This window comes from Sapajus apella, unplaced genomic scaffold (genome assembly GCF_009761245.1).
Source record: "Sapajus apella isolate SASKATOON/1434 unplaced genomic scaffold, GSC_monkey_1.0 scaffold15, whole genome shotgun sequence".
In the NCBI taxonomy this organism is placed as follows: domain Eukaryota; kingdom Metazoa; phylum Chordata; class Mammalia; order Primates; family Cebidae; genus Sapajus; species Sapajus apella.
The window spans coordinates 28570355-28580199 of NW_022436955.1; the positions used below are offsets into that span (position 1 = coordinate 28570355).

A 9845-nucleotide genomic window follows, 5' to 3' on the forward strand; every position below is an offset into this window, starting at 1 on the left:
GAGGTCGGGGCTGCCGCGCCAAGCCCGTCCCCTGGCTCCCCAGCTTCCAGCCCAGGCCAGGGATCTCCAACTGTCCCCACCCTCTGGGCTCAGACCCCCATGGCAGGAGGGGAGCTCCAGCTTCTCCTAAGGAGACCCCCACTTTCTTGATCATCTGCTTCCCCCTTTTAGATGGCAGTCCTGGCTCAACCCCCCATCAGGCCAAGGCCCCAGCTCAGCCCACACCACCCTGCCCACCTCCTCACCCTCCGCTAAGCCCCCCCAGCTGCCCACACCCTGGGCCGGAGTGCCAGCCACCGCGGCACCTGTCCACGGCTGTTTTCCACTTCTCCAACAGCTCAGCTTTCAGCTCTGATAAATATTAATGGCCGCATAGGGTCAAGGGGGGCCCCACGGAGAGATAGTCTTTCTGGAAGGCACATCAGGGTGCCCAGCTACAGTCGCAACGGGACACCTGGGCCTGACTCCCAGCCTCCTCGCCTGCCTCCACCCCATCCCACTGGGCGCCAAGCCTGGAAGCCCAGAATCAGACTTTCTCAGCTCTCCCTTAAGGCCAGAGCTCGACCTCCCTCGAGCTAACCCTCAGGCTTCTCAGGAAGAAATGGAGTCAGGAAGAAGTTCTTGAACGACAAGTGAGGGCCCCTTGGCCTCATAACCACAAATTGCCCTTTTCCAAAGGGGCAAAAGGAGCTATAAGCTGGCAGTCAGGAATGCCGTGTTCCAGTTGGACCGTGTATGACCTTGGTCAAGTCAGGGCTGCCCTGGGCCTTGGACCCTGCACCTCTCAAGTTCAGGGGGTGAGCTGGAGCACGTCCAATGTCTCAACTCTCTCTAAAAATGCAGGCTTCTACAGGCAGGTGCTCATGGAAGGTGGGAGCTGTTTCAGGGAGTGGGGTGGGGGTGCTGATGGTGGGGAGATGGACCTTCGCGCAGTGTCTACTGTGTTCAAGGCCCTTTGGCACTGGATCTCTTGACAAGCGGGTGTCGTGGGCGTGGTTATCACACCACACTCACGTGGAGTAAGGAAATGTGGCTCCCAAGTTCAGCCACTCACCAGGGGCCATGCTGATAATAAATGGCAGGGCCGAATTTCTACCTAGATTTTGAAATACAGAGCAAAGCAGTGCAGTATTCAGTGTGGCGTCTGGAGCCAGACAGCCCCGGGCTGAAATCCCAGCTCTGTCTGTTAGAAGCTATGCGATCTTGGCCCGGCGCGGTGGCTCACGCCTGTAATCCGAGCACTTTGGGAGGCCGAGGAGGGTGGATCACTTGAGGTCAGGAGCTCGAGACCAGCCTGACCAACATAGTGAAACCCTGTCTCGAAAAAAAAAAAAAGCAGCTATGCGATCTTGGGCAAATAGCTTAGCCCCGCTGTGCTTCCGTTTCCTCATCTGTAAAGGGCAAATAATACGTGTGCACCCACCTCCTCGGGCACCGACCGGCTGAAACAGGTTGATAGGCGCAGATTTAGCTCAGCTGGCGAAGGGCTCGGGATTGCTGTACTGATGCGTCTCACTCAAAGGCGCATGCGCTTGCCATTGTGTCGGCCTGCTGCTCGTACGCTGGGACTCTGCGCAGTATTTGAACCCAGATCCCGCAGAAGAAATGCACATTGAACCCAGGACTGGGTGGAGTCAGGACCCAAAATGGTGAGTGATTGATCTTGGGGACTGTAAAGTAAGCCACTGTTCCTGGTGAGCGCTGTCCTTCAGACAGCTGGAATGTTCTAAATCATTCTAAGACCCAGGCAGATTGGAATTTAAAAATGTGTTTCCCCTTTTAGAGTGAGCCATGCCTAAGTATTTCTGGCCTGTGAAAGGAACACAGTTTCAGAGCCAGGGCAGAGAGACCATGTGTGCTCGCAAAACCCAACCAAACTCTTGGCCACCAAGCCCTTTTCCTCCGCAGGTTGTGCGGACTTCATTGCGGCAGCTCTGCAGGGCAGGGGGTTCCCTGTAAGACGCTGCCCAGGAGCTCGGGCTGGTGGGTGGGCAGCAGAGGGGAGGAGTTGGGAAGGACTGAGTCTGGGAAGCAGGGAGGCTTGGGAATTCCATGGCCCCTGTGAATGTGATTTAAGACACCCCAGTATGCATTAAAGTCAAATATACACCGACCCCATGGTTAGCAATTTGACTCCCAGGTATTTATCCAACAGAAATGCATTATGTATTTTCGGATTTTTGGGTTGTTTTGGAGACGGGTTCTTGCTCTGTCACCCAGGTGAAGAGCAAGTGGCATGATCATAGTTCACTGCAGCCTCGAACCCCTGGGCTCAAGCAATCTTCCTGTCTCAGTCTCCCCAGTAGCTGGGATTACAGGCATTTGCCACCATGACCAGATAATTTTTAAATCTGTCTGCAGAAATGAGGTCTCACTGTGTTGCCCAGGCTGGTCTCAAACTCCGGGGCTCAAGCCATCCTCCCCGCTCAAACTCCCAAAGTGCTGAGATTACAGATGCGAGTCACCACACCCAGCCTGCATCTTGTGTTTGCAACAGAAGCCATGACGTAACGTTCAGAAAAACACTAGTCACGTGAGTCTCAAATGCAAACTCCCCAAAGCTCACCAGTGGTGGAATGGACCAATAAATGATGGAATATTCATCCATAGACTACTATACAGTAATGAAAAAAGGACAAAGTACTGCTTCAGGCAAAAACAGGGAAGAATTTCACGGATACGGCATAGAGCAAAAAGCCAGACCCGAAGAGTACATGCGATACACTTACCTCCACTTAGCGAAGGTTAAAAGCAGGCTGTGCAGACACAGGCTAGGCTTGAAAACATTATGCCCAGCGAAAGAAGCCAGTCACAAAAGACCACGTGCTGTACAATCCCATTTATACCAACTGTCCAGAACACGCAGATCCACAGAGACAGAAAGTAGATGAATGGTTTCCAGGGACTGGGGGGGTAGGGGTGGGGCGGGGGCTGGAGGTGTTGAGGGCCAAAGGGTGTGAGGTTCCTTTTGGGAGTGATAAAAATGTTCTAAAACGGATTGTGGTGGTGGTGGTTGAAAACTCCGTAAATATACTAAAAGCCATTGAGCTGTACACTTTAAAAGAGTGGATTGTGTGGCATTTGAATGATATCTCAATAAAGCTGCTAAAAAATAAAATGGTCGGCTGGGAGCGGTGGCTCACGCCTGTAATCCCAGCACTTTGGGAGGCCGAGGCGGGTGGATCACAAGGTCAGGAGTTCAAGACCAGCCTGATCAACATGGTGAAACCTCGTCTTACAAAAAAAAAAAAATTAATTAATTAAAAAAAAAAATGGTCTTGGTGTTAGAAGTCAAGATGCCTAGGCTGGACGTGGTGGCTTACACCTGTAATCCCAGCACTTTGGGAGGCCGAGGCGGGCAGATCACGAGGTCAGGGGTTTGAGACCAGCCTGGCCAACATAGAGAAACCCCGTCTCTACTAAAAAATTTATAAAAAATTAGCTGGGTGTGGTGGTGGGTGCCTATAATCCCAGCTACTTGGGAGGGTGAGGCACGAGAATTGCTTGAACACAGGACGTGGAGGTTGCAGTGAGCCAAGATTGTGCCACTGTACTCCAGCCTGGGCGACCTTGTGAGACTCCGTCTCAAAAATAAACAAATAAAAATTAAAAAAAAGAAGTCAAGGTGCCTGGAAATCCGGCTCTAAGTTATTACCCTTGGGGGTAGGGGAGGGTCTTGAAGCAGGTACCTGGGGGCCTGCTGGAAGTCTGGACATGCCGTATTTCTGGGTAGTGGTTACACAGACATGTTCCGTTTGTGAAAATTCAGCCTGCTGTATACACGGATGATGATGTACACTTTTCTCTACGGAGGCAACACTTCCGTAAAAGGTTTGAAAAAATGACACCCCAGTGTAGCGTCAGATGCACGCCTCAGTCCCACCTCATGTCCCTATCCATGAGTCCAGCAACGGCCTACCCGCTGCATAAATCAGAGGCCAGGGGAGGCGGGCTGGCGGCTGGGTTTGGAACATGCTTCGGTGACTCAGAGCAGCAGCTGGAAATAATCTGCTGCTGTTGATTTCACCGCCTCCCGTTAGGCAGCTCGGGGGACTGCTGCAGCCCACTGAGTATTCTAGTGCCAGAGAGCTGGGGAAACCTGTACTGAAGGTGGCGGCCGCTGGCGAAGCCACAGGCGGGACTCAACGGCCTGCAGCAAGGCCTGACCATTAGCATCCTTGGCAGGACCCCTTGAGGGACCAGGAAGGATCTGGGAAGGCGGCCTAACAGTCTGGGAGCTGAGCACGCGGCAGGGCGGATGAGAGTGAGGCCATCTGGCCAGACTGGCTCTCAGTGCAGCTTTAACACTTCCCAGCTTTGTGACACAGGGGACATGGGTTTGCTGTTCCAAGCCCCTGTGTCCTCATCTATAAAACTGTGTAATTGTGCCTACTTGCCGACTTTTTAGGCTGGTGTGAGACCCAAATGGGATAATAACATGAATGTCAGCTCTGAACACGGTGCCCGGCTTCTAGTTCAACGTCAGCTACTGCCACTGCAGGGTGTGCGCTGGTCAGCACTGGGCACCGACGGCACGCCGGGTGCCCTCAGGGCAGTTCTGGGTTGCCCTGGCTTGTCTCCCTTTGCTTGAGCCCCCACCCCACCCACCTGTGCTCCACCAAGAAACCTTGGTGGCTGGGAAGCTTGGTGACACACCACATAAATGGTGGCTGTGAATTTCGTGCTGCAAATCAGGGGCCTGTTGAGAAGCTGGCGGCAAGGGAGTCTTTGAGTCCACTCCAGATTTATGTGTTTGTCCCATCATCCCAGATGCAGGTCAGCTCTGGTGATCATTTATCAAAGGAGTTTTATGAGGCCCCGAAGTTCATGGCAATATTCTTGGATTTGGAGATGGTGAGGGCTGGGGTGGGGGACAGTGTCTCCCGGAGGGGGAGGCTGGGCTCTTCTCTGCTGGGGTCTTTTTCAGGCTTAGGGGAGCAAGGCAAGGTTTTAGAGCCTCGGATTCTGCTCTGTGAATCTGTAGCCGGCGCTCTGACACTTAATGGTGTAACGCAAACCGTGATTGTTTAAAAAGGCACTTTGCCGTTTACAAATTGTTTTCGCCTAAGTTGTCTCAGACCCCCGAGATAGAAAATGCTCCACCCACTTCCAAGTTCAGAAGCTCCTGTATTTAAAAAGGCAACGAGGCCAGGCGCGGTGGCTCACGCCTATAATCCCAGCACTCTGGGAGGCAGAGGCAGGTGGATCACTTGAGGTCAGGAGTTTGAGACCGGCCTGGCCAACATGGTAAAACCTCGTCTCTACTAAAAATAGAAAAATTAGCTGGGTGCCTGTAATCCCAGCTACTCGGGAGGCTGAGGCAGGAAGACTGCTTGAATCCAGGAGGCGAAGGTGGTGGTGAGCTGGGATTGTGCCACTGCACTCCAGCCTGGGTGACAGTGAGACTCTGTCTCAAAAATAAAATGAATAAATAAAATAAAAAGGCAACAAGACCCTAAGACAGGGTTACCAAACGTGCTGCATGTGTTTAATATTTGTATTTCACAAATCAGCACAATAAATGCATACAAAATGCAACGAAATTTCATCATCCCCGAAGCCAGCAGCTTATCCTAACTCCAAGAGTGGTGCCCTTGGGGAAATCCCTGCCTTTTGGAGCCTCAGTTTCCCTCTCTCTAAAATGGATGTGACGCCTCCACGTGCCGCTGTGTCACGTGAGTGCATGGAGGTGAACTGGCTCGTAAGCCCAAGGCTCCACAAATCCCAGTGATTTTTTGTTGTTGTTAACAGTTACATTCTTTCCCTCTGAGAAGGAGGATATATTTTTGCCAGTGGCCTGCCATGTTTGAAGCTCTTCCTGAGAATAGCAGGGAAGGGCTTGCTTCATTCTTAAGCAAAAAGAATTTAAAAAGAAAAAAGAAAAAATAGGGCAGTCAGATGATATATTTTGTTTTTCTGGTCCCCAGTGAGCCAGAGGCCAAGCACAGCACACGTCGCCTCTGAAAAGAGGAGGATGGACCAGCCTAAGAAGGTAAGTGGGTCCTGGGAGGGATGCCAGAGGCGCAGGCGCAGTTTAGAAGGAGGGGGAAAAGGGCAAAAGGCTCCAGTGAGAAGGGAAGCCGGGTTGCAGGGCTGGGAAAAGCCAGGGGCACATGGCAGAGTTTAATCTTGATTGATGGCACTCAGGAGGAATAAAAGATGGCGCAGTAGAAGCTGGGCCGGGCAGCTGAGTGATTCTGGAATTGGAAGGCACAGTGAGTGAGGTTTTGGATAGAGTCTAGCAGTGTCCCTGGTTCAAGCACTGATTGGTCCCCAACCATGTCCACAGCTTTGTGAAACTGGGTAGGGCCAGGCAAGCCAGCTCAGGTTCTGCCCCAGTGGGACAGGCAGGCACAGAGACAGAGACACAAAACAATGTGCGGTTAAGTTTGGAGGCTGGAAATGAGCTCTCGTGGGTGGGATGAGGGCAGATTCCTGCGGTTTCTGGGCTAAGACGAACCTACAGGTAGCTGCAAATCTGAGATGCGTCCAGGTGCTCCCTGCTGACAGCCTCCTGTCTCCTGCAGAATCCAGGTGGGCATTTTTTACCTGCTCCCAATGCAGAGTCTGTCTGTGAGCATCTGCCAATGCTTTTCAAGTCCTACGACTGAAGGATGGAGAGCTGGGCTGTGCAGTGTGTGGTCTGGAGGGAGCCTGGCACCCTCTCTCCAGCTGCAGGGTGGGGTGTAGGGCTTAGAGGGAAGCCAAGAGATGGCTCTGCTGGGGATGGTAAGGCTTTGGCGTCAGCAGCTCTTGGCAGGGATGTTTGGACAGCTTAGTCCTGTTTGAGCCTTTTGCCCATTTCCATTAGAAACAGGGACTTCAAGTCTACTTTGGCGTGTGAAGTTCATGCCAATGCACCCTGGCACTTCTTCTCATCTCCTGGCACAAACTTGGCCTGTTTTGTATCCAGACAGGCACATGTGAGGTCTTGTTTCCTTTGGTGTGAAACTGGGGGCACATGTGAGCAGAGGGGAGATCAGACTCTAGGCTGTTCCTGTCCTGGCATCTTAGGACTGAAAGCAAAGTGAATCTCGCTAGCTAGCAAAGCAGGGGGTTTCAGAGGCATGTAGCCCGGGAGCCAGTCCCAGCTCCACCACGCTGTGTGACCCTCGGCCTGTGACTTCCCTCTCCTGCACCCTAGTCTCCTCACCCCTAAACTTGTGGGTACCTCAGAATCTACCTCATGGGCTTCTGGGAAAGATTCCTTGAGTTGGCACCTGCAAAGCAGAGGTCCTGGCATGTGCTTTACACTGAACGGGCGTGCTGGATGTTTAATGTTTACACAAGCTTCGAGTGTTTACAACACTGCTATTCTGCATCCCGGCACAAAGTGCTTTACCGGGATTGGCTCAGTTCACTCTCCCTGCACACCTGAGAGATGGGGAAACTGAGGCTTAGAGAGGTAAAGGAGCAAGCCAAAAGCCACACAGCTAGTAAATGGCAGAGGTGTGATGTCAATCTGGTGTGTCAAGCTGTGGCAGCGGCCCTGCCCCCGTGTCATCCACCCAGAGGAGTGGCCATCATCACCCGCCTTCTCCTCTGATCTGTGTTCACTCTGCTTCCTGGCTCCCAAGATGTGTTCCAGGGGATTTTCCTGAGTCACTGGGTCACTGACGGGAAGACAGACACCCAGCTGGATGCCCCCACTCCTACTCCTGGCCCACTTGACATGCACACACAGGCACACACCCAGAAGCACACAGGTGAACTCATGCACACACAAATGCACACGCACATGCATACTCACATGCTCGCACATAGGTTGCACATACATATATAACTACGCACATGTACACACACGTATCCACTCTAACAAATGCAGAATCATGCACATTCACACTTGCACACACTCACCCCTGCGTAAGTATGGTGCATACTCAGAATACCTCCTGGAGGATCCCAGGTCAGCCAAGCAAGCCCTACCTCTCTCTTTTGGTCTGGCTGACCCCATGGTCCTCTTCCCTCAGACTCTGTGTGTGACCTCATCACAGTGGCCCTCCATAGCACATGGCAGTGCAGACAGGTAGCCGGAGAACCTCCTTAACCACTGGAAAAAAGAATGGGCAACTCCCATGCACGGTCACTTACCCCATCCCTGTGCTCAAATCCTCATTTATTTAACAACTCCCATTGTGCAGAGCAGAAAACCGAGAGGTCGTGTGGTAAGAAGTCCGCCCAAGGCTCACACAGCTGGCAAGGGAAGAAACAGGACTGAGACCCAGGTGTGTGGGACTCAGGCACTGAGCCAGGCCCCAGATCTCCGGTGCACAAGACAGACCTGGATCCTGCCCTCGGGAAGGAGCACCCAGGATTCTGGGGGGTGGGGAAGGGGCAGACAGGAGCAGTGGACAGAAAAAAATCAATAAAATCAATGGCAAACTCCTGTGCAGGGGAGCTGGGATGGGGAAGTGCGGCACAGCACCTGATCTAGAGAAGAAAGGGAGGCCTGAGGGTGACACTGGGGCCGCGGCCACAAAGATGAGCCCGAAACGCATTTGAAGCAGCGGTAAGGACAGCACCTGTGCAGCCCTGGGGAACCCACATTTAACTCATCAGCAGACCTGATGTCCAGGCCTGGCAGTGTCTAACCAGCAGCCTCTTGGTCTGTGTGGGACCTGACAGTCTCTCTAACTCTGCAAGGATGCAATTCAACAGGAATTGCCTTTTGAACTTTTCCTAATCAGCCCCCCTCCTCTGTCCAGGTATTAAAAATGCCAGGCGCCAAGAAGCCCCCTGCCCCACCCCCAACATTCCTTCGGGACAGTTTTGCTGACATAGCATTCCTCTGGGCCAGGCTGACGGCCCAAAGTCCCTCATCTCTGGCAATGAAGATTTCCTGTTAACCCTTGGACCTTGAGCCCTGGAATATCCCCCAGGGATTCCGGAGAGCTGCGCTGCGCTGAGGCCTTCTTCTTGCGTTTATTTATAACGCATGGCCCTCTTCCTTGCCAAGAGGAAGCCCGGTTTTACTTACATTTCAGCGTCCCAGTGGGTGGAGGGGACCACCGGGCACCTTTGTCCCCAGGCTGAGAATGGTGTGAGGAAGCTGTAAACTGCCCAGAAGTCAGAAACTTGTAGAATTTTGAAGCTGGAAGGGGTGCCATTTCACAGATGGGAAATGAGAGGTCTGGTGATGCCTGGACTGGACCAGGGCCTGAGCCAGATCATGTGGGAGGACTCAGGGATCCTGGTCTTGCCCTGCTATGGACAGTCTCCATCAGCAGACTGGTGACATGGACCAGACATTTGCCTCGCACAGCTACTCACCCCGGTGGTCAAGAGCAGGGCCTGGAGCCCGACGACAGTCAATGCCACTTCTTTGCTGTCTGTGAAACGAGGCTGGTCACCACACTTAACCTATAGTTACTGGGAGGAGCAATTGAGTGACGTATGCAAAGCATTTACAACAGCCTGCCTATTAAATAAATACAACGTATCTCTACACATGTACAACAAAGACACGGAAACAGTGAATCCCCTGCTGCAGCTCCCGTTGAAGAGAATGAAATCAGGGCCCAGAGAGGTTGAGTCACTGGACTTGGGACACACAGGACCTTTTCTACCTCTGCTGGTGACCCAGTGACCCCTGGCAGTGGTGGGGAGGGGGCAGAGCAGGCCCCGGACTGTCTGCTGGATGCTGCATTCACTAGTGGGTCAAAGGAGACTGGGACGACTCCTCTTCGCTCTCTCCAAAATTAGAACATGGGGCCCTGAATGGTGTCCCCAACCCAGGCCTGTTAGGGACTGAAAAGGGCTTTCTCCCTTGGTTCGCCCTTTAGAGAGGGCCGGACCGCCCTGAGCGAACCCCGCAGGGTGCCTGCATCTGGACTGGGGCTGCCCTT

General features: G+C 52.9%; 1 long non-coding RNA gene across 1 annotated transcript; it reads right to left on the reverse strand.

The window, feature by feature from the left end:
- Positions 1-5461: 5461 nt before the first annotated feature.
- Positions 5462-9839, reverse strand: LOC116555715. The gene is made up of 2 exons (XR_004270636.1): positions 9271-9839; positions 5462-9091 (listed from the first exon to the last, which is right to left on the reverse strand). It is a non-coding gene; the product is annotated as an uncharacterized LOC116555715 (long non-coding RNA).
- Positions 9840-9845: the final 6 nt, after the last annotated feature.